The sequence below is a fragment of the Myotis yumanensis genome, unplaced genomic scaffold (genome assembly GCF_028538775.1).
Source record: "Myotis yumanensis isolate MYYU_CA2020_CCGP unplaced genomic scaffold, mMyoYum1.0.hap1 SCAF_12, whole genome shotgun sequence".
Taxonomy (NCBI): domain Eukaryota; kingdom Metazoa; phylum Chordata; class Mammalia; order Chiroptera; family Vespertilionidae; genus Myotis; species Myotis yumanensis.
Genome location: NW_027223763.1, coordinates 58464303 through 58490501, shown reverse-complemented (window position 1 = coordinate 58490501; position 26199 = coordinate 58464303). Strand labels below are relative to the sequence as shown.

Sequence of the window (26199 nt, the reverse complement as noted above, 5' to 3'; positions counted from 1 at the left end):
AGTGGGACTTAATTTTCTGGAACCTAAAAGAAATTTTCCCAATGAAATTACTTTCTGGTTTCCTGCAAACTGTGTTTCTTTTGAGTGAACTACCATCTACTCTTACATAACATTTCCTAGCTTAAGAGTATGCTGAACCTGTCATTTATTTTTTTAAATTTCTCTTTATTGCTGAAAGATATAGATGTGACCTGTTTTCCCCATGGACACCTTCTAGCTGCCCCCTCCCCCCCCAGGCCTTCACCACATTCTTGTCTGTGTCCATGGGTTATGCATATATGCATATAAGTTCTTTGGTTAATCTCCACCACCCCCCCACACCCCCCTCCTTCTCCATTCCTGCCTTCCCTCTAAGAAACTTTTATTTATTTATTTATTTATTTACTTACTTACTTATTTATTTATTTTTAAAAGTACATTTATTTTTTATTTTTTTTTATTTTTTATTTAAATGATTCTTTTTAAAATATATATATATTTTATTGATATTACACAGAGAGGAAGGGAGAGGGAGAGTTAGAAACATCAATGAGAGAGAAACATCGATCAGCTGCCTCCTGCACACCCCCTACTGGGAATGTGCCTGCAACCAAGGTACATGCCCTTGACTGGAATCGAACCTGGGACCCTTCAGTCCGCAGGCCGACGCTCTATCCACTAAGCCAAACCGGTTAGGGCAAGAACCTGTCATTTAAAGCTCGGGAGAATATCTTTAGTAAAGCAGATGATTTTAGGTACCACACTACTGTTGGAAGAGAAAGTTATACTGTGAAGTACAACAAAAAATGGAGGGAAAGTTTCTTGCAATTTTTTTTATTTTTTATTATTTATTTTTATTTTTTTATTCTCTTAAAAAAATATTATAATAAGTATTACAAAGGGTATTACATATGTGTCCTTCCCCCACCCCCTGCCCTTGACAATCCCCTGGCCTCCCTTACCCCCCATTCTCTTATGTCCATTAGTTATGCTTATATGCATGCATACAAGTCCTTCGGTTGATCTCTTACTCCCCTCCCTTCTGCCCCGCAACCCTCTCTGGTGCAGTTTCTTGCAATTTAATGACTGTGGTGCATCTTCTCCTGGACCAGCCGGATACAGGCACCTTTCTTTATGCTTATGAAGAATTAATTTACTCACACTGAGATGATGAACATGCCAAGGAAGAAACTGGATTTAAGCACCACAAGAAACAGGTTCCAGGAGAAAAGTGAAAAGTCAAAGAGCAAGACTAGCGTCCCATAGAAATCTGGCACATTAATTCACACTCCGAAAGGCGGGCACCCACCTAAGCACCACTCAGCTTTTAAAAAGCGAACGTTCTGCACTACTTGGTATGGAAACTTTTAAATAAATAAAATGTAAAAATATAACTCAGGTTCCTTTTATGCTCCTTGCCCTCCCCCACTCCCCACTCTCCCTGCCAATGGCAGTTTTGTTCTTTTACGTCCATGTGTCTGTCTTAGCTTGGAGTTCCCCAAAGCAGACCGTCAGGGCAAAGTTTCAGTGCAACAGCAGAGAGGATTTTCCCAAAAGAAGAGGCAGGTCCTAATGCCAGAGCTCCACCAGGAGACTGACTGTGTTTGGGATGGAGTAGGGCAGTGGTTCTCAACCGTCCTAATGCCGTGACCCTTTAATACAGTCCCTCATGTTGTGGTGACCCCCCCCAACCATAAAGTTATTTTCGTTGCTACTTCATAACTGTAATTTTGCTACTGTTATGAATCATAATGCAAATATCTGATATGCAGGATGTATTTTCATTGTTACAAATTGAACATAATTAAAGCATAGTGATCAATCACAAAAACAATATGTAATTATATATGTGTTTTCCAATGGTCTTAGGCGACCCCTGTGAAAGGGTCGTTCGACCCCCAAAGGGGTCGCGACCCACAGGTTGAGAACCACAAGTTCATGCCTAAGGGCATTGTCCAAAACAATGGAAATTTTGGTGGCAGCAAGCAATTAGCTACGTGGGGGCTGGTAGCTTCATGACATTAGTAGCAAAAAGAGAAATGATGGACCAGCCATACATTTAACAGAGAGACATCCAAGAAGAGTGCTCCTGGGAGCACACTCAGCCCCAAGGGTCCAAAAGGGTGAGGACACACCCTCGGCTGCACCCACTCAGGAATAAGCAGACACAGGCGGACATGAAAATATTCCCCAAGTCAGACACCGGTCCATCAGCAGACACGGAAGCCTTACTGACTCCAAGGGCTTAAGCACACCTTTGATCAAAGACTTGCTAAACAATAAGCCGCTTTAACCGAGGAGGAAGTCAGGAAGTCAGGCTTACAAATAAAATCAGGTTCATGCCTCATGGTCCGGAAGGCCGTGTGCATAGCCAGCGCCGCACCCTCTCTGGAGAGACAGGAGAAAGGAGCACCCAGCTACATGGGAGGGGGAGGGGGAGGGGAGGGCGGCACAAACGCCCTGAGCGTGAGAGCACACACATCCACCTGGTAAAGGTGGCTGAAGCACAAACTTTGATCAATAAATGGTGTATGCAGACCCAGGGAAAAACCCTAGGAAGCCAGTTTACAACATAAAAACACGGGGGAAAAAACCAAACCTGAGCAAGGAAGTCATAAAGTGCATAATGTAGATAAAACAGACTTCACAGGATTAGTCCGGCCAAGTCACCAAAGAGGTAAACAAGTGACCAAACAAACAACAACTTCAAGGAAATTCCTCCAAAAAGAGGACAGAGGGGTCAGCATTCAGAAGTGCTACAACAGTTTACCCAAAATGTGCATTTTTCAAAAAAATTTATGAGGCAGGCAGAAAACAAAAGCCAGAAACCAAAAAAAGTATGGCCCCTCTCCCATACCCCCACCCCTCAAAAACAGGCAACAGAAACTCACAGGTGCCCAGAAGTTAGACTTAAAAGACAGAGACTTGAGAGCAGCCATTATAAATATGCTCAAAGAACTGAAGGAAGCTATGCTTACAGAAGTAAAGGAAGGTCTGATGACAATGTCCCATCAAATAGAGAATTATCAATAGAAACACAAATTACAAAATACAACCACATGGAAATTCTGGGGTTAGAAACTACAGTAACTACAATGAAGACTTCACTAGAATGGCTCAGCAGTAGATTTGAACTGGTAGAAGGAAGAATCAGCAACCTTGATAATGGATGAACAGAGACTATGCAATGCAAAGAACAGAAAGAAAACAATAACAGAGACTCAGAAAGGTAGGGTAGCATTATGTCCAACACACACATCATGAAAGTACAGAAGGAGAGGAGAAAGGAACAGAAATATATTCAAAGAAATAATGGCTGAAAACTTCCCAAATTTGGTGAAGAGCACTCACTAATCTATACTTTTAAGAAGCTCGATAAACTCCAAGTAGGATAAATTCACACTGAGAATCATCAAAAGATTGGAAGCCAAAGAGAAATTGTTGCGATCAGTAAGAGAAAAATACCTTGTCCCATTGTGGTACAGCTGACTTCTCATCAAAAACAACAGAGGCCAGACTGTTGAAAGAAAAATGAGGAAAAGACAAGTAAGTTTTGATTGGGGAGGAGAAAATCCAGAAAGAATGTTTGAGAAAAGTCTTTATAGCCAATAAGAATGCTCAGGCAAACAGAGGGAGAATGGAGAAGAATTGCCTCAGCAAAGTAATGCTGAGAGAAAATATGAAGGAAAAACACATTTCAGTTGTTAAAAAATTTCACCTAAAACTGGCCTTTTCATTAAAGTTAAACAGAGACAATCTCTCGTGCATGTGGCTTGGAAGTTCATGAGAAGTTAACAGATACATTTCTCAACCAGACCTGCCAGGAAGCCATCCTGCATTTAAGGTGATGTATGAAAAATGTATAGACTCATTGGCTAGGTCTCAGAAAGGAGTTACTACATCATTATTCAGAGCTTTGTAAGTATGTAGCATGTGGGTGGCATGGAAGGCAAAGTAAAGTGAGATTAATTCCAAAAGACAACCAGAGAATTTACTCATTCATATTTTTAATTGAAGATGTAAGATTTCAAAGCCTGTAAAAATAGTGAGCACATTTGGGAGAAATGATAGAAGGCTTCCTGAACCCTGATGATTAGTGCTACAAAAGAGATAAGTACATGAGGTGAGAATTTGAAGGTACATTATGAAAACTTGGACATAGAAATAATCCAAATGAAATCCACAGAGACTATTTATTTATACAATAATCTTTCTCTGGCTCTCAGAAAAGGTTGGAATTTTTTTCTGTGTATTTTAAATATGCGTTTACTGTACAGTACTATTGATCTTGTACAACAGAAGCAAATTTACTAACCAGTGATTTAGATAAAAGACATCTGAGAGAGAAAGGAGGGTGGGGCACCAGGGAAGCTGAGATGATGAGCTAACTCAGAGAACCTGCTAATTATATTCAGTGCCCTAGATGCGCATCTCTCACCTACATCTACCACTTCCTACTGGGAGCCTATAGTCAGATATGGACACAAATTACTACAGAAGAAAATGGCTAATTTACAAAGAAAGTAAGTGGTGATGGTAGCGGCCCTACCAGACAGTGAAGGGAAGTGACCCAGAGGTGTATAATCCTGATGAGCCATTCAGTAATAGAAGGAATTTCAGCAAACCAACATTTTACTGCCCACTCAAAAGCAAAATAGTTAAATTACAAATATAAAACAAGACAAAAAGAATATTCCCAAAAGGAAATGAATGGTGATGATGGCTTAGAGAAATAATGGATATTAAGTATATTCAACAAGCTCGTGTTCAGCGTAGAGAGGGTAACAGCCACAGACCTGTGAGGCCTATCAATTGCTACAATATGGAGGGGAAACTGTCATTTGTTCAAAAGTGGAGACGAAGAAAGCTCACTAAATAACAGATTTTTCATAATCACTTTTGCCTTCTCTTGGCAGGCACAGGTCAGGTCAGAGGTTAACTTAAAGAAAGGAAGCCTGAAAAGCCACCTTCCTGGGTTCCAAGTCCCCCACTTCCCAGCTATGTTCTGTTGGGCAGGTGTTGCACTTCCGCAGCGCCCTCAGATTCCTCATCCGAAAGGAGCCCACAGATTGCACTTCCAAGGGGACATGGAAGCCGAGGAAGTGTGAGCCCTTAGCTATGACAAGGCACATTCTACATGCACCTCGGGCTACATTCCATTTGACCAGGGATAGGAGTGTGACTAAGGACTCCACACAGACCATCAGTTCATAAGAACTTGGTTTTTCTCCCTTTTGAAGGGGTCAGAACATCTGATTCATCTTAAGCAGAGCAGTTAAAAATAACCACTAAGGGAGTATTTGTTTTCCAGTACTTTTTCTGCTTGCTGCCTCTACTGCTTTTCTCCCTGGATGGGTTCCGTGCAGCAGCAATTAGTGCATCAGAGATGCACCAAGGCCGAAAGGCCTGCTAACTTCTGGAGTGCTGTTCACCACCCCTGTTCAAGAGACCCTCAGTTTTCACACTGCACACTTTTAAAGTAGATGAAAATTTGCTTTGTCTAGTCCCGGGATAAGTTTGAATAATGGTTTAGACATTTGGAATATCCTTTATGTTGCTGTGCTCCAGGGTACGTGCTTTCCATAAAGTGGTTATAAAGATTAACGAATAAAGATGAAGCTACTGTGTGTGAAGCTGCTTCGAATAGTACCTGGCCCTCCGTGAGTGCTTTAAGTGCTGGCTGTAATTGCAGTGTATCATTTGATTATAACATATTTTACATTAGTGCTGTAATCGTCATATTATTCTATTAGCAATGCAGACAGGCAGAGGGAAGAGCGAGCGTCTGGCTCTAATTCAGTTCATTATCTCCCTGGCAAGAAATTATCTGGGATCACAGGCAGGAGGCCGGAGCATTGCCACTGACACCACTACGGGGTTCTCTGTACAGCTGCCCCTATTTCCCTGCCCTACTTTTCCAATTAATAGTCAAAGCCACAATCACACACCGAGACACAAGTATATAAGTAAACACATGTGTGATCACACATGAAAATATACTTTTTTTTCTGTACTTCAGCTAGAATGATACTCAGAAATTTAAGAGAAACTTTCCTAAGGAACTAAGAAATAATCAACAGACTAGTTAAGTAAAATATGATACTTTCATTTAGTGGAGCGCACAGCAACCATTAAAAGTGATGGAAAAGACATTCATGAGAATATGAGTCAGACTTAAAAGAAAATGAGTCAGACTTAAAACAGCATGATCCTATCTCTTAAAAACAAACATGTAGAAAAGGACTAGAGGAGATTATGTCTTCAAAATATCAAAACTATTTTTGGCGAGAGAATTATATATTATTTTAGTTTTTCTTCTTTTGTTTGTTGATGCTTTTCATAATGAATATACATTACTTTTGTAACCCAAAAAGGAACCCTGAAATAGTGAAGTTCCAGGGAAACCACGGGAGGTGGCCGTTTTAATGCTAATTTTCTAAGTCTGGTAAAGGGTGGGGTGAGTCTGGATCTAGGAGCCAAAGCCAAAACCTGAAGTCCTGTAGTCAGTGTAACCAAACCACCCATCCCAGGCCGCTGGGTGGAGGTGGGGAACCCAAGCAAGTTAGCGAGCAAGAGAAGAGCTAGAGAACTCATGGAGCCTGAGAGACAGACCTCTACAGACCTCGGTTCGTTACCAGTCTGATCTTCCCAACAAAGCTTCCCACCCTCTCATTTGCCACAGTTGGACCCTGCTCAACAACACATAGCCACTCAGTCTCATCAAAATGTTTCTTCTAGAAGACAATGGAGCGATTATGGTAGCAAACATTAATTGTGTACAGTGATCACATTTTGGCAGCTCACCTAAGAAGGGGTCATGGTACAAATGGACACCATGGCTCATAATTTAAGAGCGACCAGTTTAGATAGCCATACATCATAAATCCCCAAGACTATTGGGCTTTCATAAAGTTAAATTTAGAAAATTGAGTATTAAGTCCTTTGTTTTTACTTCTCACATTTCCTTTTCTGTCATTTCATGTAAAGTGTCAAAAGAATGCTGGAAAGTCAACTGCTTGTTTCTTTTGTCCTCTCTCTGGTACAAAAAGGCAGAAGATTGTGTAGTTAATTCACTATCAGGTTAATCTCCTTGCTGCATCATGTCTTGGTAACAAGCTAATTTCTTTGTAATAATAGATGCTGCTAAAATTATAATTTTAGATCCAAGCAGAATAAATTAAAACATTTTCCCTTCTATTGATAAACTACATATCTACTTGTCAATGATAATTTGGTTTGTTTTGGACAACTACAACTTTACAAATAGGATACTCAACATATTAAAATATATGGAAGATTTTATAAATAACTAGAGAAAAAAATTCTGCCTATAAAAATATATAAGATTTACAGTTTATTATATATAGGTGGAACAAAAATATAGAAAAGATTCTTCTCAGAGTACTATACTTTAAATATTGATAAGTACAGGGCACTAAAACTTTCAAATGCACTCAGAAACACATGTGTGTGACTCCAAAAGCTTAACTTCATATTTTAGGTAAGAGCTTGTTCTTTTTTCATATTAATAATTTGCCCTCAATTTGGTAGATCATGAAAACAGTGATTGGAAATAGGCCTGGAAACAGTTCTTACAGTCTAGAAATAGTTAACTCACATGTACAATGCTTGAAGTTCTAGTTTAGAATCTCAGTTAGCCTGGCCACTTTGGAAAGTAAACATCATTCAGCACATTTAATGATAAGGCAGGGGGGAGTCACACTTGTTCTGAGACTGGGCAGGCACTTGATTTTCCATTCACTTTCCCAACACCCCTGAAGAACAGGTAGATTGTATGATCCAGATACACAACCCTGACTAAACCAGGACATACGGGTATCTTAAGGCTAGACTGAAGAGTCTTGTCTAACTTTTTTGATTCCTCATTATATAAATTCCTGATTTTTTTTTTTTAAAGAAAGTAGACTCAGAAGTTGGTGGAGGCAAGAACAAATCCATGGTCAGAGGCAGGGCAAGACTTTTCTACCCTCGCATCACAGTATCACTCCCCAAAGATGTTTCTTTTTTTAAAAAAAAATGTATGTTTATTGTTGAAAGTTATACAGATGTACTCCTTTTCCCCCTATTGACCCCTTCTGGCCTGCCCTCTGCCTCCACCCCAGGTCTTCACCACACTACTATCTGTGTCAGTGGATTATGCATAGAAATACTTTGGTTAATCTCCCCACCAATGTTTCTCAAAGTAGGATGGACCCACCTGTGCTAGAATTATCCAGAAATGAATTTCAAGTACACAGCAACTCTCTTGCCCCCAGTACCCATGGAATGGCTAAATCACAATCTTTGGGGGTAGGACCTGAAAAATCTGCATTTTTAACACACTCCTCTAGTCTAAGAAATGCTGCCATGTTGTATGCTCTCCCAAATGATGACTACAGCAGCATGCCATGTCTCTATATAGTTCTCTCTCTTAATGTCATCTATTATAATCTCTGCAAGGTAACGAGATGCTTGAAAAACTACGATGAGAAGCCCTAACACCTGTGTGTGTCAGGGATACAGCATGACCTAGTGCTACGAAATCACGATACCTGGGTTCTGCACTGCTCTCTTCTGAAAGGTGTTTCCTGGCTCCCTGTACAGTAAATGCCGAAGTATTGTCATTGCGATCTGGAGTTTTAAAGTGTTAAATAAAAAGGCATCAGTAGGGCTTTACTGTACACCTCGCTCACAAGGTGTTCACATAAAAGCTCAAGGTGTCTTTACCAGAGCCGAGTCCAAATAATCTGCAGGAGAAAAAAGCCACTTATTGGTATGCTTCCACCCTCCTGCAAGCACAATCTTATCAAAACTCATTCGCTGCCCTAGCTGGTTTGGCTCAGTGGATAGAGCATCAGCCTGGGGACTGAAGGGTCCCAGGTTCGATTCCAGTCAAGGGCATGTACCTTGGTTGCAGGCACATCCCCAATAGGGGGTGTGCAGGAGGCAGCTGATCGGTGCTTCTTTCTCATCAATGTTTCTAACTCTCCATCCTTCTCCCTTCCTCTCTGTAAAAAATCAATAAAATATATATTTTTTAAAAACTCATTCGCTGTGTGGAACCCAAAGGTGTCACTTAGAACCTGAAACGGAAAAGGTCCGAGGCATAATGGGCCTCAGGAAAACGAATGGGGACAGGTCAGCTGTTGATACATCTTTGACTACTGCTCATCATCCTACCAAACACACTTATTAACAGTCCTTTTCAGTGCATAAGATTCACTTTGGAGGCCTTAATTAATTTGATCTTTTCTAAAGGCTTGTGAAGGGCCAGCTCACTTGGCACGCTTTTATAACGTGGCATTTTTACTTTCCCACTGCATCAGTTGAATCTCTTCCCCAATGAGTTTCTGGGAGGCAGAGACAGCATTTTCTCTTCTGCATCTGGCATTCAAGAAGGCACGCACAGACACAGGGAGCTTTTCCAGAAAGGCCACATCCTACGATCGAGACAACTGAGGCGCAGAGAGATGAGGATATGCTTATCCTGAGAAGGATGGAAGCAAGCAGCTCTCAAATATGGAAAAGGGATTAGACTGCCTTCACGTGACTTCACTAGACAAATTTAGATGGAAGTCAGAGATAGACAGATTTTAGCTCATGTAAGAAAAAAGCTTCAAACCATGAGAAACATCTAGAATAGGAAATGTGTTCTTTAAAAAGGAAATTTGCCCAATGTGTGAAAGTCTGGGAACAGCGATGCAGAGAGAGTTTTGGCCATCCGTTGGAGAACGGACCACATCACCTATAAAGTTTCACCCAGCAGAAGACTCCACGAGTCTGTCCCTTGAGATGGCTTACACAGCTGGTAACTGGTAGAAAGAGGATGCGACTCAGCCTTATAGCACCATTCCCACTAGACTACATGGATGCCTTTGAAAGACATTGAACTAACAGGTTCTGACAATTCAAAAAGCATGCCATCAGGCTTCAGTTCCAGGGCAAGGTGGAGTAAGAAGGACTGACTTCTCCTCCTGCCTGAAACCAGCCAACCATATGATGCATATGTATACGTGAGTGTGTGTGCGTGCGTGTGTTTGTGTGTGTGCAAGAAACAACAATTTTCAAGACTTTGCATCAGGAAATGAAGGGCAGTGATCCCTGACTGGCAGAAAACAAATGAGATGAGACCCACAACTGTCCCAATTTTGAGAGGTTTTCCAGCCCACAATGCAAACAGGAAAAACCAGGGTGAAGCCTCAGAGATCAGAATCTGAGGACAGCAAGGCAGCTGGCACTTATAAGGCCAAGTTCCAGAGTGGAGCGAGCTACACATGGTCACAGAGAGAACTGGGAAGGTCTGTAGACAGTCCCCTTGACTATTGAGTGGAGAACTGATCAGCACAAGCATGTGAAGAAACCAATCAAAACTGCAGAAAGAACCACCCAAGATTCAAGGGACCAGTGCCCAGCACTCACATAGGCTAGGAACAGTGCCTATTCCCCCAGACATACTAGGAAGCCGTAACTGACCAAGCATTGAGTAGAGAACTCAAGAGAGCTTGTGCCTCAGTGGTGCCAAGTCAGTTGTTTTAGCTACAGAGTAAACATTGCCCTGGTCCTCCCCAGAAGATCTCAAAAGCCAGACCCAAAAGGATAAAGCTGTTTCCAAGTAATTTAGCTGTATCTAAGAACCAAGTTCAAGAATTTTTATAGGAATATAAAAATACCCAATAAGGTAAAATTCATATCACACAACCAAAGATTACCAAACATGTAAAGAAGTAAAAAGAAAAAAAAAATTCATACTGAGGAAAACAACCAATTAAATCCAACCCAAAACTGACACAGATGATAGAATTAGTTTAAAAGGACATAAAAAGAATTATATAGAATGCTTTTTAATTTACAATGAGAATGTCCCAGTAAAATCATTAGAAGTTGAAAATATACCCTGACCAGTTTGGCTCAGTGGATAGAGCGTCAGCCTGTGGACTCAAGGGTCCCGGGTTCGATTCCGATCAAGGGCATGTACCTTGGTTGTGGGCACATCCCCAGTAGGGAGTATGCAGGAGGCAGCTGATCGATGTTTCTCTCTCATCGATGTTTCTAACTATCTATCCCTCTCCCTTCCTCTCTGTAAAAAATCAATAAAATACATATTTTTAAAAAGAAGTTGAAAATATGACAAATTGAAATTGTATTTAATACACTTAAACTACTGAACACAGCTTAATCTAATCTATCTTAAACACATTGAGAACACAATATCTACAAAAATTGCTGGTAACACAGTACACTGTAGCCACTGCCCAGCATCATGACAGACTATGGTACTCTATATCACTAACCCAGGAAAAAGTCAAAATTCAAAGTATAGTTTTTATGGAAAGTCAAAAAACCCTAAGTCAAACCATCATAAGTTGAGGACTGTCTGTAATTATATTCCATGTGTTCAAGAAGTAAAATAGACACAGAAAAAAAAATATATATCTATAATAAAAGCATAATATGCTAATTAGACTGGACATCCTTCCGGACAAAGCCGGGGCTGTGAGAGAAGCCCAGGTCCCAGGTGCTTGCTGGTGGCCGGAGGGAAGCCTGGGTCCCAGGTGCCAGAGGGAAGCCAATGCAGGCAGCCGGGGAAAGGAAGGCCTACTCTTGCAAGAATTTCAAGCATCAGGCCTCTAGTCTATATATATATAATAGCCAAGCTATGGGAACAACGGAACGACTGGTCGCTATAATGCACACTGCAGTGGCTAACCGGATGGATTGGGGCCCCGATGGGCCTCCCCCAACTGCCCGCAGCCCCTCCTCCCAGCCAGCCCAGCCCCAATCGGTTCCCATTGGGGCAGGCCGGCTGAACCCCACCCATGCACGAATTCGTGCACCGGGCCTCTAGTGTGTGTTTGTGTGTATACACACATACATGCACACACACATATATATGTATATATGTGTGTGTATATATATATATATATATATATATACACACACATATGTATATTTATATAAATATATATACAGCTCACTCTTGAACAACATGGGTTTGAACTATGTGAGTCCACTTATATGTAGATTTTTTTCAACAAATAAACAAAACATTCGGTTTCACGTCTAAAGATTTAACCAACGACAGATGCAGAGGACTGACTTTATTCATTGTTCTATCTTATTTTATATAAGAGCATCCGTGGATATTGTCATCCTTGGGAGGTGGGATGGGGGTCCTGGAACAAATTACCTGTAGATATTGAGGGATGACTGTCATTAAAATTCGGGTGCTCAAAAGTTATATGTGAATTTTCAACTGTGTGTAGGGTCAGTGTCCCTAACCCCCACGTTGTTCAAAGGTCAACTTTATATAGAAAAGATGCAAATCAAACTCCTAGAGATGAAAACTACAATGTCTGAGATGAAAAAATGCACTGTATGACATTAGCAACAAAATATTGCAGAAAAAAAAGATTAAAATTGAAAGTATAGCAACAGGAACTATCTGAAAATCAAACAGAGAACTATGTATCTAAAAAACAAAATAAATGAGCGTCAGTGAGGTGACAACTTCAAGTGAGCTACTATAAGGATAATACCACTTCCCTCACTCTCTTAATGGCTTCTTTTTCTGTCTCCCTCATGGTACTATCAGCTACTTGATAATAAGATTCTTATTTTTATTTCTCTTTATATCTCCAATACCCTTCCACAATGCCTAATACAGAGTAAAAACTTGATATATATTTGTTAAATGAATGAACATCAGCTCAGGTGTCCAAAGAATAAAAAATATTGCCCTACTATGAAATAAGCAAAGTAACAGAGGAGACAGAATATAGGTTAAACATATGAGTGTATAATGCACAGATTATGTATGTATGTACGTAATGAGAAAACCTCCTTCCCTTACATGTAACATGTAGTCATTCAAATTTTAGTGTCCATTTTCAGTCTTAAGCTCCTGACCATGCAGTCCCAAGGCCATGCCTAGCACAGTGGAGGGAGAGGGGCCAATTATACACAGCCTACACCAGAAAGAGGCTAATGTCTGTCCCTGCTGAGGAGTGTCACCCATCTGTGCATGGACTGGGCCTTTGATTTTATGAACACACCACACACAAGAACTACGTTCTTGCATCTGGGACAAGAAATGTGCTCTGACTTATTGACTAAAGGTTTAATAAGCTTCTGCTTTATATTCATATCAGAATAATTAAATATTAATAATGATCACTGTCTAATAATAAGATATTAAAAGGGTACTTCAGCATGCAGCTAAACCTGATGAAAGATAATGGTTAATGGCTTTCTTGAAGCAACACTTTAAACTAAAACAAATGGCAGTTTCTAACTGTGCACACCAGATGACTGCTGGGTTTTTGTTAACTTTGTCAATCTTTCCTGGTAACGGAAAATGTATTTTCCAAAAAGATTCTCACTTTCCAGATTGCGCTGCTGCAGGAAAAAGAAAAATTGTTGCAGAGCACACTCCCGGGCTTTCTGTCCATGGGCTGCCACTGAAGGGGAGCGATGCCCTCAGTCCTGACTCAGAAACGGTAGGGAATGACCTCCTTCTGCAGGTAAGAGGCAAGTAAAGGAAACACGCTTCTTCCAGGCCGAAAGCATTCTTGCCCTGAATGAGCAAGCCCCGGGAATCACTGCAACCTGCACAGTCAGGAGCATTAGAGGTCAGCCAATCCTCCGGGCTAACCGCTTCACCTACACTGGAAACAAATACAATGTTTTGATAGGAGGAAAAATCACAACAGCGGGAAATAAACTGCTAGATAAACAAAAAGTGTGTCAAGGCTATGGAATCCATTTCTGGACATGGAGAAAATTACAGCCTGGTCACTGAAGACTCAGAATTAAAGAAAATATCCTGGTGCTGGAAGTGGAATTATTCTTACATAAACCTTTACAAGGCCAAATTTCAGTGTTTCAGTTCTAGAAAAATCTAAGATCTGTGGTAACCAAGAACTTCAAATGCACTTCAAATTTCCTTAAACCTGAATCGTGTAATCAGGTTGGCTTTGCATGGCCTAATTTCTTAAATGCGGCCATGCAGACGGCCTTTAAATAGCACTTTTAAAACTAATCTCAGAAGTGGATCTCCCTCGCAGATTTGAAGCACAATAAAGGGCCCGAGCTACATGAGGGTAAGTAAGGGGTCTGCTAAAGCTACCAGAGAGACGTCACCATGAGCTCATTGTTAAAGAACATTTAATTTATAAGTAGAATGTAATACACTTGCTAACTACATACTTGTGGAAAATGTTCTAATAAAGTCCAAATCAAATGGTTCTATACTCCAATTTTACATGTTTAAAAACCCAAGTTAGAATATTTCCAAACTGGAATTGTTCTACTCTAGAATTTCTGAATTACTCAAGATAGACTTTCTCTAGAAATATCTGACATGAAACAGGGTCAAGAATAGTCAAATTCAAAAAAATAAAATGCATGAAGCAAAATCCAGCATCACGGAGTATGAAAATCAAACTTAAGAACAAGTGAAATCATAGAAGAAGCAGAAAAAAGAGAAGAAATAGAGTGGGTGATAAGAATGTCAAGAAGTAGATACAGCAACTGGGAAGAGCAAAGGTGACTATGAGGAGAAGAAAGAGGACAATATAAGAATAGTCCAGAATCTAGGCCATTCCCTACCCATCTCAGAGGCCCTGAGGGCAGCACAAATCCACACAACATTCATAATGGAGATGCCCGGAGATAAAGATTTGCTGAATTATCTCCGTACACTCTATTTAATATACAGGTGACCCTTGAACAACATGGGGGTTAGGGGCATCAAATTCCCATGCAATTGAAAATCCAAATGTAGCTTTGAATCCCCCAAAGTTAAGTTGTCCCTCAGTATCTATGGGGGATTAAAGAATCCATGATCCCCAGTGGTACCAATCCATGGATCCTCAAGTCTCCTGCATAAAATGGAATAGATCAAGGCATACAAGTTAGCCCTCCGCATCTGCAGACTCCCAACCATGATAGAAAACAGTACAGGTATTTATTGGAAAAAGGCCACGAATAAATTAGTGGACCTGCACGGTTCAAAACTGTGTTGTTCAAGGGCCAACTGTAATGGGGACATCATGGTAAAAAGGGATTTGTAGGCAATATCTGGACAAGACAAGGCCTCACCTTGTATTGGTGGGGATAGGGGGGACCAAATGTGAACGGTAAATACATGTGATGAGTGTGAGAGAGACAGTATATGCCACGGGGTTATTCATTGCCTGCTTGTGTTGGGACAGGATTTGCTTTGTATCTGAGGCAGGATTTAGGAGGAAGATCTAAAAGCTGTAAAGTAAATATTTGATGTCAATGAAAACTCTCCTCTCCTGAAATGCATGTATAGATTCATCCAGAAAGTAAAGACTTTTTCATATCAGGTGATGATTAAAATAAAACATTTGTATTTAATTTGAGCCTGTTCATAAACACACCAAATTAACAAATGAGACTGCATGACATACACTCAGTATAACGCAGTAAAATATAGGCAGATCACAGAAAATGCCATTAGGTGCATTTCTGAATGAGCTTACTTACCCCTGTTTTGTCTGCATTTGTCCTTAGATTACACAGATCTCAAATTCACAAAGGACAACAAACAGCCCTAGAAAAAGAGTTGAGATCTGAAATTAAATGTCCTTGGGAGACCTCTACAGACATTACAAACCCGTTCTATGTAGCCCTAAGAGGTATACTCAGCACCAGCTTCAGAGTTCTGAGTAATGCGAATAATAGTTACTCTTATTTTGCTGATGGTTTCTTTTGCTGTGCAAAAGCTTTTTATTTTGATGTAGTCCCATTTGTTTATTTTTCTCTTTAGTTTCCATTGCCCTAGGAGCAGTACTGGTGAAGAAATTGCTTCAGCATACGTCTAAGATTTTGCTGCCTTTGGATTCCTCTAGTATTTTTATGGTTTCCCGTCTTATGTTTAAGTTCTTTATCCATTTTGAGTTTATTTTTGTGTATGGTGTAAGTTAGTGGTCTAGTTTCATTTTTTTGCATGTAACTGTCCAATTTCCCCAAACAACACGAGAGCCCACTGCATGGGAAAACATATTTGCCAATGTTATTATTATTATTATTTTTTTAATTTCTATTTTTCACTAAAAGTATTACAAAGGGTATTACATAAGTGTCCTTTTTTCCCCCCCGCCCTTAACAAGCCCCTGCCCTCCCTTACCCCCCAGTGTCTTATGTCCATTAGTTATGGTTATATGGATGCATACAAGTCCTTCGGTTGATCTCTTACTCCCCTCCCTCCAGTCCCCCAACCCTCCCTGGTCTTCCCACTGCAGTCCGACAATCAGTTTGAGGCAGCTCTGCCTCTATATCTATTATTGTTCAAAAGTTTGTAATAGTCTTAATTATCCATGAAAGAGTGAGATCATGTGGTATTTTTCCTTCACTGACTGGCTTGTTTCACTTAGCATAATGCTCTCCAGTTCCATCCATGCTGTTGCAAATGGTAAGAGTTCCTTCTTTTTAACAGCAGCATAGTATTCCATCGTGTAGATGTACCACAGTTTTCTAATCCATTCATCTACTGATGGGCACTTAGGCTGTTTCCAGATCTTAGCTATGGTGAATTGTGCTGCTATGAACATCGGGGTGCATATATCCTTTCTGATTGGTGTTTCTGGTTTCTTGGGGTATATTCCTAGAAGTGGGATCACAGGGTCAAATGGGAGTTCCATTTCCAATTTTTTGAGGAACCTCCATACTGCCTTCCATAGTGGCTGCACCAGTCTGCATTCCCACCAGCAGTGCACAAGTGTTCCTTTTTCTCCACAACCTCTCCAGCACTTGTCGTTTGTTGATTTGTTGATGATGGCCATTCTGACAGGTGTGAGATGGTACCTCATTGTTGTTTTGATTTGCATCTCTCGGATGATTAGTGACTTTGAGCATGTTTTCGTATGTCTCTTGGCTTTCTGAATGTCCTCTTTTGAAAGGTGTCTATTTAGATCCTTTGCCCATTTTTTGATTGGATTGTTTATCTTCTTTTTGTTAAGTTGTGTGAGTTCCCTATAAATTTTGGAGATTAAGCCCTTATCAGATATGACGTTGGCAAATATGTTTTCCCACGAGGTGGGTTTTCTTGTTGTTTTGTTGATGGTTTCTTTTGCTGTGCAGAAGCTTTTTATTTTGATGTAGTCCCATTTGTTCAGTTTCTCTTTAGTTTCAACTGCCCTAGGAGCTGTATCAGTGAAGAAATTGTTTTGGCATATGTCTGAGATTTTGTTGCCTTTGTATTCTTCTAGAATTTTTATGGTTTCCTGTCGTACATTTAAGTCCTTTATCCATTTTGAGTTTATTCTTGTGTATGGTGTAAGTTGGTGGTCTAGTTTCATTTTCTTGCATATATCTGACCAATTTTCCCAACACCATTTATTGAAGAGACTATCTTGGCTCCATTGTATGTTCATGCCTCCTTTGTCAAAAATTAATTGAGCATATTGGTTCGGGCTAATTTCTGGACTCTCTATTCTATTCCACTGATCTATATGTCTGTTCTTGTGCCAGTACCAGGCAGTTTTGAGAACAGTGGCTTTGTAATACAGCTTGATATCTGGCATTGAGATCCCACCTACTTTGTTCTTTCTCAGGATCGCTGCAGCTATTCGGGGTCTTTTATTATTCCAGATGAATTTTTGGAGAGTTCGTTCTAGATCTTTGAAGAAGGCCATTGGTATTTTAATGGGAAGTGCGTTGAATTTATAGATTGCTTTGGGTAGTATGGACATTTTAATGATGTTGATTCTACCAATCCAAGAACATGGTATGTTCTTCCATCTGTTTATGTCTTCCTCTATCTCTTTGTTCAACGTCCTGTAGTTTTCTGAGTAAGGGTCTTTAACATCTTTAGTTAAGTTTATTCCTAGGTATCTTAATTTTTTTGGTGCGATGGTAAATGGGATTGTTTTTCTAATTTCTCTTTCTGAAAGTTCACTATTGGTGTAAAGAAATGCCTCAGATTTCATGGGGTTAATTTTGTATCCTGCTACATTGCCAAATTCATGTATTAAGTCTAGTAGCTTTTTGATGGAGTCTCTAGGGTTTTGTATGTATAATATCATGTCATCTGCAAATAAGGACAGTTTTACTTCCTCTTTTCCAATTTGGATGCCTTTTATTTCTTCTTCTTGCCTAATTGCAATGGCTAATACTTCCAGTACTATGTTGAACAGGAGTGGTGAGAGTGGGCATCCCTGTCTTGTTCCTGTTCTTAGGGGAAATGGTGTTAGTTTTTGTCCATTGAGTATGATGTTGGCTGTGGGCCTGTCATATATGGCTTTTATTATGTTGAGGTATGATCCTTCTATTCCCACCTTGCTGAGTTTTTATCAAAAATGGGTGTTGGATTTTGTCGAATGCTTTTTCTGCATCAATTGATATGACCATGTGGTTTTTTTCTTTCAATTTGTTTATGTGATGTATCACGTTTATTGATTTACGGATGTTGTACCATCCTTGCATCCCTGGGATAAATCCTACTTGGTCATGGTGTATGATCCTTCTGATGTACTGCTGGATCCGATTTGCTAAGATTTTGTTGAGGATTTTGGCATCTATGTTCATGAGGGATATTGGCCTGTAATTCTCTTTCATTGTGTTGTCTTTACCTGGTTTTGGAATTAGGGTGATGCTAGCTTCATAGAATGAGCTTGGAAGTGTTCCTTCCTCTTGAACTTTTTGTAGTAATCTGAGGAGGATAGGTTTCAGTTCTTCCTTGAAAGTTTGGTAAAACTCCCCTGAGAAGCCGTCTGGTCCTGGGCTTTTGTTTGCTGGAAGCTTTTTGATAACTGCTTCAATTTCTTCCATAGTTATTGGCCTATTGAGATTTTTAGATTCTTCCTGATTGAGTTTTGGAATGTTGTATTTTTCTAGGAATTTGTCCATTTCCTCCAGGTTGTCTAGTTTGTTGGAGTAGAGTTGCCCGTAGTATTGTTTAACAATCATTTGTATTTCTGTGGGGTCTGTTGTTATTTCACCTCTATCATTTCTGATTTGGTTTATTTGGGACCTCTCTCTTTGCTTCTTGGTGAGCCTGGCTAGGGGTCTGTCAATCTTGTTTATCCTTTCAAAGAACCAGCTCTTGGTTTCATTGATTTTCTGTATTGTTTTTTTGGTCTCTATGTCATTGATTTCTGCTCTAATCTTTATTATCTCCTTCCTTCTGCTCACTCTGGGGTTTTCTTGTTGCTCTCTTTCTAATTCTTTGAGTTGTAGAGTTAGATGATTAACCACCATTTTTTCTTGTTTTTTGAGATAGGCCTGTAGAGCTATAAACTTCCCTCTCAGGACTGCTTTCATTGTGTCCCAGAGGTTTTGGATTGTTGTGTTTTCATTGTCATTAGTGTCCAGGATGTTTTCAATTTCTTCTTTGATCTCATTGGTAACCCAATCAATATTTAATAACATGCTATTCAGCTTCCAAGTGTTTGAGTATTTTGGGTTGTTTTTATTGTAGTTTATTTCTAACATTAAGCCATCGTGGTCTGAGAAGATGCTTTTTATGATTTCAATCTTCTTGAATTTGTGGAGACTTTGCTTGTGACCCAATATGTGGTCTATTTTTGAATATGTCCCATGAGTACCTGAGAGGAATGTATATTCCGCAGCTTTGGGGTGAAGTGTTCTGAAGATGTCAATTAAGTCCATCTGATCTAGTGAGTCATTTAGGATTGCTGTTTCTTTGCTGAGTTTTTGTCTAGCGGATTTATCCAGTGATGTCAGTGGTGTATTAAAGTCCCTTACTATGATTGTATTGTTGTCGATCTCTCCCCTGATATCTTCCAGAAGTTTTCTTATGTATGTGGGTGCTCCTGCATTGGGTGCATATATGTTTACCAGGGTTATATCTTCTTGTTGTATTGATCCCTTTAGTATTATGAAGTGGCCTTCCTTATCTCTGGTTATGGCCTTCACTTTGAGATGTATTTTGTCCGATATAAGTATTGCTACCCCAGCTTTCTTTTCCTTTCCATTTGCGTGAAAGATATTTTTCCATCCCTTCACTTTCATTCTGTGTGAGTCCCTCTAATGAGGTGGATCTCTTGTAGACAGCAGATATATGGGTCATGTTTTTTTATCCATTCAGCCACTAGATGTCTTTTGGTTGGAGCATTTAGTCCATTTACATTTAAAGTTATTATTGAAAGGTACTTGTTTGTAGCCATTTCTTTTTTGTGTGTGTGGCTGTTTTCTTTCTGAGCTTGATATTTCTTCTTTTTACACCAGTCCCTTTAGCATTTCTTGCATGGCTGGCTTGGTGGTGATAAACTCCCTTAGCCCTTTTTTGTCTGTGAAGCTTCTTATTTCCCCTTCAATTTTGAATGATAGCCTTGCTGGATAGAGTATTCTTGGATTCAGTCCTTTGCTTTGCATCACTTTGTAGATTTCCGTCCATTCTTTTCTGGCCTGATGTGTTTCTGTTGAGAAATCATTTGATAATCTAATGGGAGATCCCTTGTATGTTACTTTCCGCCTCTCTCTTGCAGCCTGTAAGATTCTCTCTTTATCCTGAACATTTGCCATGGTAATTATGATGTGTCTTGGTGTGGGTCTTTTCGGGTTCACCTTGTTTGGGACTCTCTGGGCTTGTGTGACTTTTTTCTTCCCCACCTCAGGGAAGTTTTCTGATATTATTTCTTCGAATAGGTTTTCTAATCCATGTTCATCTTTCTGTTGTTCTGGCACCCCTATTATTCGTATGTTGTTTCGTTTCATGCTGTCCCAAAGCTCCCTTAGGCTCTCCTCCTGTCTTTTAATTTTTTTCTCCATTTGCAGTACAGTTTGAGTGTGTTTTGCTTCCTTGTCTTCTAACTCACTAATTCGGTCCTCCGCTTCTCCCAGTCTACTGTTGATACTTTCAATGGTGTTTTTTATTGCAGCTATGTCGCTCTTCATTTCTTCTTGGGACTTACTTAAGTTATTGATTTTTTCATCTGTTTCTTCTAGCTTCTTGCATAAGTAGTTGATTTTTTCATCTGTTTCTTCTTCCTTCTTGCACATCCGGTGCATGTACTCTAGGACCCTTATTCGGAATTCTTTTTCCGTCATGTTGCATATCTCTGTCTCACTTAGCTGCTTTTCTGGCGAGTCCTCCTTTTCTTTCTTTTGGGGGTTTCTTTGTCTACCCATGTTTGATCTCACTGACATGACTAGTTGTTGAGTCGTTCAGTGGCTGGACCCTGGGTGGCGGTGGCTGCTCCCTGGGTGGCAGTGGCTCCTCGGGCTGTGGTTGCTCCTTGGGCGGTTGTGGTAGCAGCGGCTCCTCTCTTGATAGCAGAGCCTCTGGTGGGTGCTGTTCACAGCTGTGGTGGCTCTTCTGGCTGGTGGAGGGAGGCTTCACACACAGCAACTGTTCCCCAGACGGAGCGTGTGGTGATCAGGAGGCCGCTGTTGCTTGAATCTGCTTTCCGTGGAGGGATGCAGGTCTCCTCTGGGCTCTTGCAGTCGCGCTGCTTTAGAGTCGTTGCCTCCGGGTTAGTAGCCGATCTCTGGGTGCGGATAACAGCTACACAAGATGGCGCGGTCTCCGCCAATGTTATTATTGATAAGGGTTTAATCCCCACATTTACAGGGAACTCATACAACTTAATGAAAGAAAGATAAACAATCCAATCAAAAAATGGGCAATGTACCTAAATAGATATTTTTTGAAAGAAGACATAAGGAAGGCCAAGAGACATATGAAAACATGCTCAAAGTCACTAATCATCTGAGAGATGCAAATCAAAATGACAATGTGGTACCATCTCACACCTGTCAGAATGGCTATCATCAATAAATCAACAAACGACAAGTGCTGGCGAGGATGCGGAGAAAAAGGAACCCTCGTGCACTGCTGGTGGGAATGCAGACTGGTGCAGCCACTGTGGAGAACACTATGGAGTTTCCTCAAAAAACTAAAAATGGAACTGCCATTTGACCCAGTAATCCCTCTTCTAGAAATATATCCCAAGAAACTAGAAACACCAATCAGAAAGGATATATGCACCCTTATGTTCAAAGCAGCACAATTCACCATAGCTAAGATCTGGAAACAGCCTAAGTGCCCATCAGCAGATGAGTGGATTAAAAAACAGTGGTACATCTACACAATGGAATGCTACGCTGCTGTAAAAAGGAAGGAATTCTTACCATTTACAACAGCATGGATGGAAGTGGAGAGCATTATGCTAAGCGAAATAAGAGAAAGATAAATATCACATGATCTCACTCATTTATGGAATATAATGAACAACATAAACTGATGAACAAAAACAGATCCAGAGACAGAGAAGCATCATCAGATCGTCAAACCTCAGAGGGAAGGTAGGGGAGGGTGGGGGTAAGGGGGAGTGATCAACCAAAGGACTTGTATGCATGCATGTAAGCCTAACCAATGGACACAGACAACAGGGGGGTGAGGGCATGAGTGGAGGGGGTGAAGGGGCTAGGGCAGGCGTGGGCAAACTATGGCCCGCGGGCCAGATCCAGCCCGTTTGAAATGAATAAAACTAAAAAAAAAAAAAAAAAAAGACCGTACCCTTTTATGTAATGATGTTTACTTTGAATTTATATTAGTTCACACAAACACTACATCCATGCTTTTGTTCCGGCCCTCCGGTCCAGTTTAAGAACCCATTGTGGCCCTCAAGTCAAAAAGTTTGCCCACCCCTGGGCTAGGGGGTTAAGGACACATATGTAATACTTTAATCAATAAATAAAAAAATTTACTCTTATCTCATTTAATTCTCAAAACAGCCTGATGATATTACGAAAAGGACAGAGTTAAGACTCTTGCCCCAGGTAACAAAGCACAGGTTGTGCAGTCAGAAAGCAGGGATCACCAGGTACAAAAGCTGAGGTGTTCTCTGTCCTTCTAGCACAGTGGTTCTCAACCTTGGCTGCACATTAGACTCACCTGGGAATCTTTTTAAAATTCTCATAAATGTCTGGTCTTTAGGGGGGGTCCAGCAGGAGTGGGCTGACCACTGGTTAGCAGTGCAGGCGCTGTATCTATTGAGTGGTTATGCACAGATGCTGCCTAAAATCCCTTTTTACCCCGAGATGCTACAATTCTCTTACCAAAGCACACGGTTTGCATGTCCTTTCAACACCTCCTGTTTTGTTGAGGCAAAACTCTACCTACAGCAGCTTTCTTTGCCTTCTCTGGCTCTTAACTGAGGCTCTCCTATGTGGAAAGCAGGATTTTATTTATGTCATTATTCATTTTAATGGTGTGAGATTTGCCTTATACATCAGGAAGAGAGGGACAAACAAGAAAGATTCAAGGACCTGAGCTGGCCACCTATGAGATAGCTGAAGCTGGGAGGGGGAAAATAGGATGCAAATCTTCCTTCACAAATAAAATTTCCCATTCACACAAAGGAGACTAGAATGAAGACATAAGCAGTGTGGACCCTATCATCTAACACAGGAAAGATGAAATGCACTGCATTCACTCGTTTTCATGATGGATAAATGACCATACACGTTTGCCTGGGTGAGAAACCATAAAAGGACAATCAAGTGAACCGGGGATTTCAGCTCCTGCTGCATCTGTCAGGACCAATGGCTGGTGCACCTCAGAGGACAGGGTTCATGAAAAGGTGCTGGGACCACAAGCAGTGAGGAGAGGTTTAAAGGGGAGCATCAAAATGCATTCATGTCTATCACGCCCTCGTGAAAACTCCACACATCCTGAGAGAACAAAGATAACTGGCTTAAAGGTCTGAAAAGAAGTGTGATCCCAGGGAAAGGGCACAGGATGGAGACGAGGAGACCTGAGATCCAGGCCCTACTGAGCGAGTCCCCAGAAAAAAAGAGATAAACTCTCAAATAGTATAATTCTAAATTTTACTTTTAAAATCTGAAATCTATTGCTTTGATCCGTCTTTAGCTCTAAGTCTCAGAAAAACTTTCTCATTAAATTATGAGGTAACTGACATGTTATTCGAAACAGCCCCTCTCGTTTTGAAAGTCAAATTTATGATTATGACATAGAAATCTGACCTTAATCAATCTCACAATTATTTGGTCTCACAGCATTTTAAATACCTTCATGAAAAGAGGTTCACCAAGTCTACCTGTTAAAAAGTATTTTGTGTTTTTTTTCCTTGAGCCACAAAATCCGTAAAATAGTTCCCATCCCATAGACCAGTGGTTCTCAACCTTGGCTGCCCATTAGAGAATCACCTGGGAATCTTTTTAAAATCAAGATTCCCAGGTGATTCTAATGGGCAGCCAAGGTTGAGAACCACTGCCATAGGCTGTAGCTGATTTCCATTTGGCGAAGGGCTGCAAACTCTGGAGGTGCCTACACATTTCATCTGCGTTAAGTCTTCTTGCAAGAGCTTGAGACGTATACACCTGGAGAAATATCCGAGAGATTGCTGGGTTGTCATCTGTGACAGTCCTAAGCGATTTCGAAGGGTGGGATAAAGCAACGAGCTTCAATCAGGTCAGAGCAAGACCCAGGATTAACAAAAGGATAATGGAGGGCACACCCAGCTGACAGCAAGGCTGATTCAGAGCATTTGGAACAAACACTGCAAGGGGGAAGTATCTCAATTTAATTTAATAGCAATTTTTGCAGCATGTTTAGTCTCTTTATAATTAATTTTTTCCAACATTTCTGAAGTCATATAATGTGCTTTTAAAATATATTTATATGGCTATTATTTACCAGAAGATTAATTTTCCTATGACTTAAAAATGATCATGAATATTAAGGAATCATTATTAGTTTAGTTATGATAATAGGATTTTAATGTGTTTTAAAGAAAGGCGAATATATATATATATATATATATATATATATATATATATATTCCTCACCTGAGGATATGCTTTTATTGATTTTTGAACAGAGATGAAGGGAGAGAGGGAGAGAGAGAGAAAGAAGGAGAGGGCGAGGGCCAGGTCGAGGGAAAGGGAGAGAGAGAGAGAAACATAGATGTGAGAGAGAAACATTGATCCAATGCCTCCTGAAAGCACACCAACAGGGAATCGAATCTGCAATCTAAGTTTGTGCCCTGACCGAATCAAATCCACAACCTTTTGGTGTACAGGACAGCACTCCAACCAACCGAGCCACCCGGCCAGGCACACAAAGATAATTTTTGGATGACATGTTATGACAGCAAAAATAAACTTCAAAATAAACAAATTAGCCATGAGTGGCTACTGGTTGAAATTATAGGCAACTGAGGATTCACTGGCTTTTTCCATACTTTTCCATTTGTTTAAATTTTTCAATGACCTTGCTTATGGTGTTTTTTTTTTGTTGTTTTTTTTTTGCCATGCACCATGATTTCTTCTATGTAGATGCATATGTAGGTTCTTTTTTTATAGCTTCTGGGTTTGAAGTCATAATTAGAAAGGCTTTCACCAAACCAAGATTATTTTTTAAATTCTTTCACGGGTTCTTCTAGTGTTTTTTATTTTATTTATAAGCACTTAGATCTTTATTCCATTTACAATTTGTCCTGGGGAATGGGTCCAACCATTTTCAAAGAGGACTATTTATTTGTCCCAATAATATTTACTGGACAAACTATCCTGCCTTCTCTGATTGTAACTGTCATCTGTATCTTATATTAACTTTCCATATGCATTGGGTCTATGGACTCATTTTTCTAGTCTACTGATCTGTTTTCTTTTTTCCATCTGCTTTTACTTGGTATACCATTGCAGATGCAGATGTCATCAAGATAAGATACAGTCATACTGTATTGGAGTGAGCCCTTAATCCAATATGGCTGGTGTTCTTATAAAGCAGAGAACAGACAAGTAAACAGACACATAGGGAAAACGCCATAAATGCCAGATGATGACAAAGGCACGAATTGGAGCGATGTGTCTACACAACAAGGGACACCAAGGTTTGCCAGCAGCACCAGAACTTGGAGGAACATGGGACAGCTGCTCCTCTAGGGTCCTAGGGCCTTCAGACAGCGTGGCACTGCTAACCCCTTCATGTTGGGTTCTAGTGTCCAGAACGCCAAGAGAATACATTTCTGTTGTTTTAAGTCACCTAGCTTGGGATTATTTGTTATAGCGGCACCAGGATACACATGGGCTTGTTCTTAAGTCTGTCATATTTTAGGTAATATTTTGTTTTAAGCCTTAAATTTTTTTCATTATTTGGCTATTTTACTTTGCACTCTCAGGACTTGTCCATGTGCAATTTATAAGGTTATTATTTGAGTTTGCTGAGTTTATAAAAAGGGTGACTCTCAACTTTTCTCCTCAAGA

The 26199-nt window shown here is 40.3% G+C and overlaps 1 protein-coding gene across 3 annotated transcripts in view; it reads right to left on the bottom strand.

Annotated features, from left to right (window-relative positions):
- SH3GL2 (SH3 domain containing GRB2 like 2, endophilin A1) overlaps window positions 1-26199 on the bottom strand; it is a 194583-nt gene that overhangs the window by 60821 nt on the left and 107563 nt on the right. The window contains exon 1 of one of the 3 annotated variants that reach the window (XM_070431723.1): window positions 15490-15556. The exons of 1 other annotated variant lie outside the window; for it this stretch is intronic. The gene's annotated coding sequence lies outside the window, so the exon portion shown is untranslated. Of the gene's footprint in view, window positions 1-3444; window positions 3467-15489; window positions 15557-26199 lie in introns of those variants that run through there. One more of the 3 variants, XM_070431724.1, reaches the window with a different exon arrangement.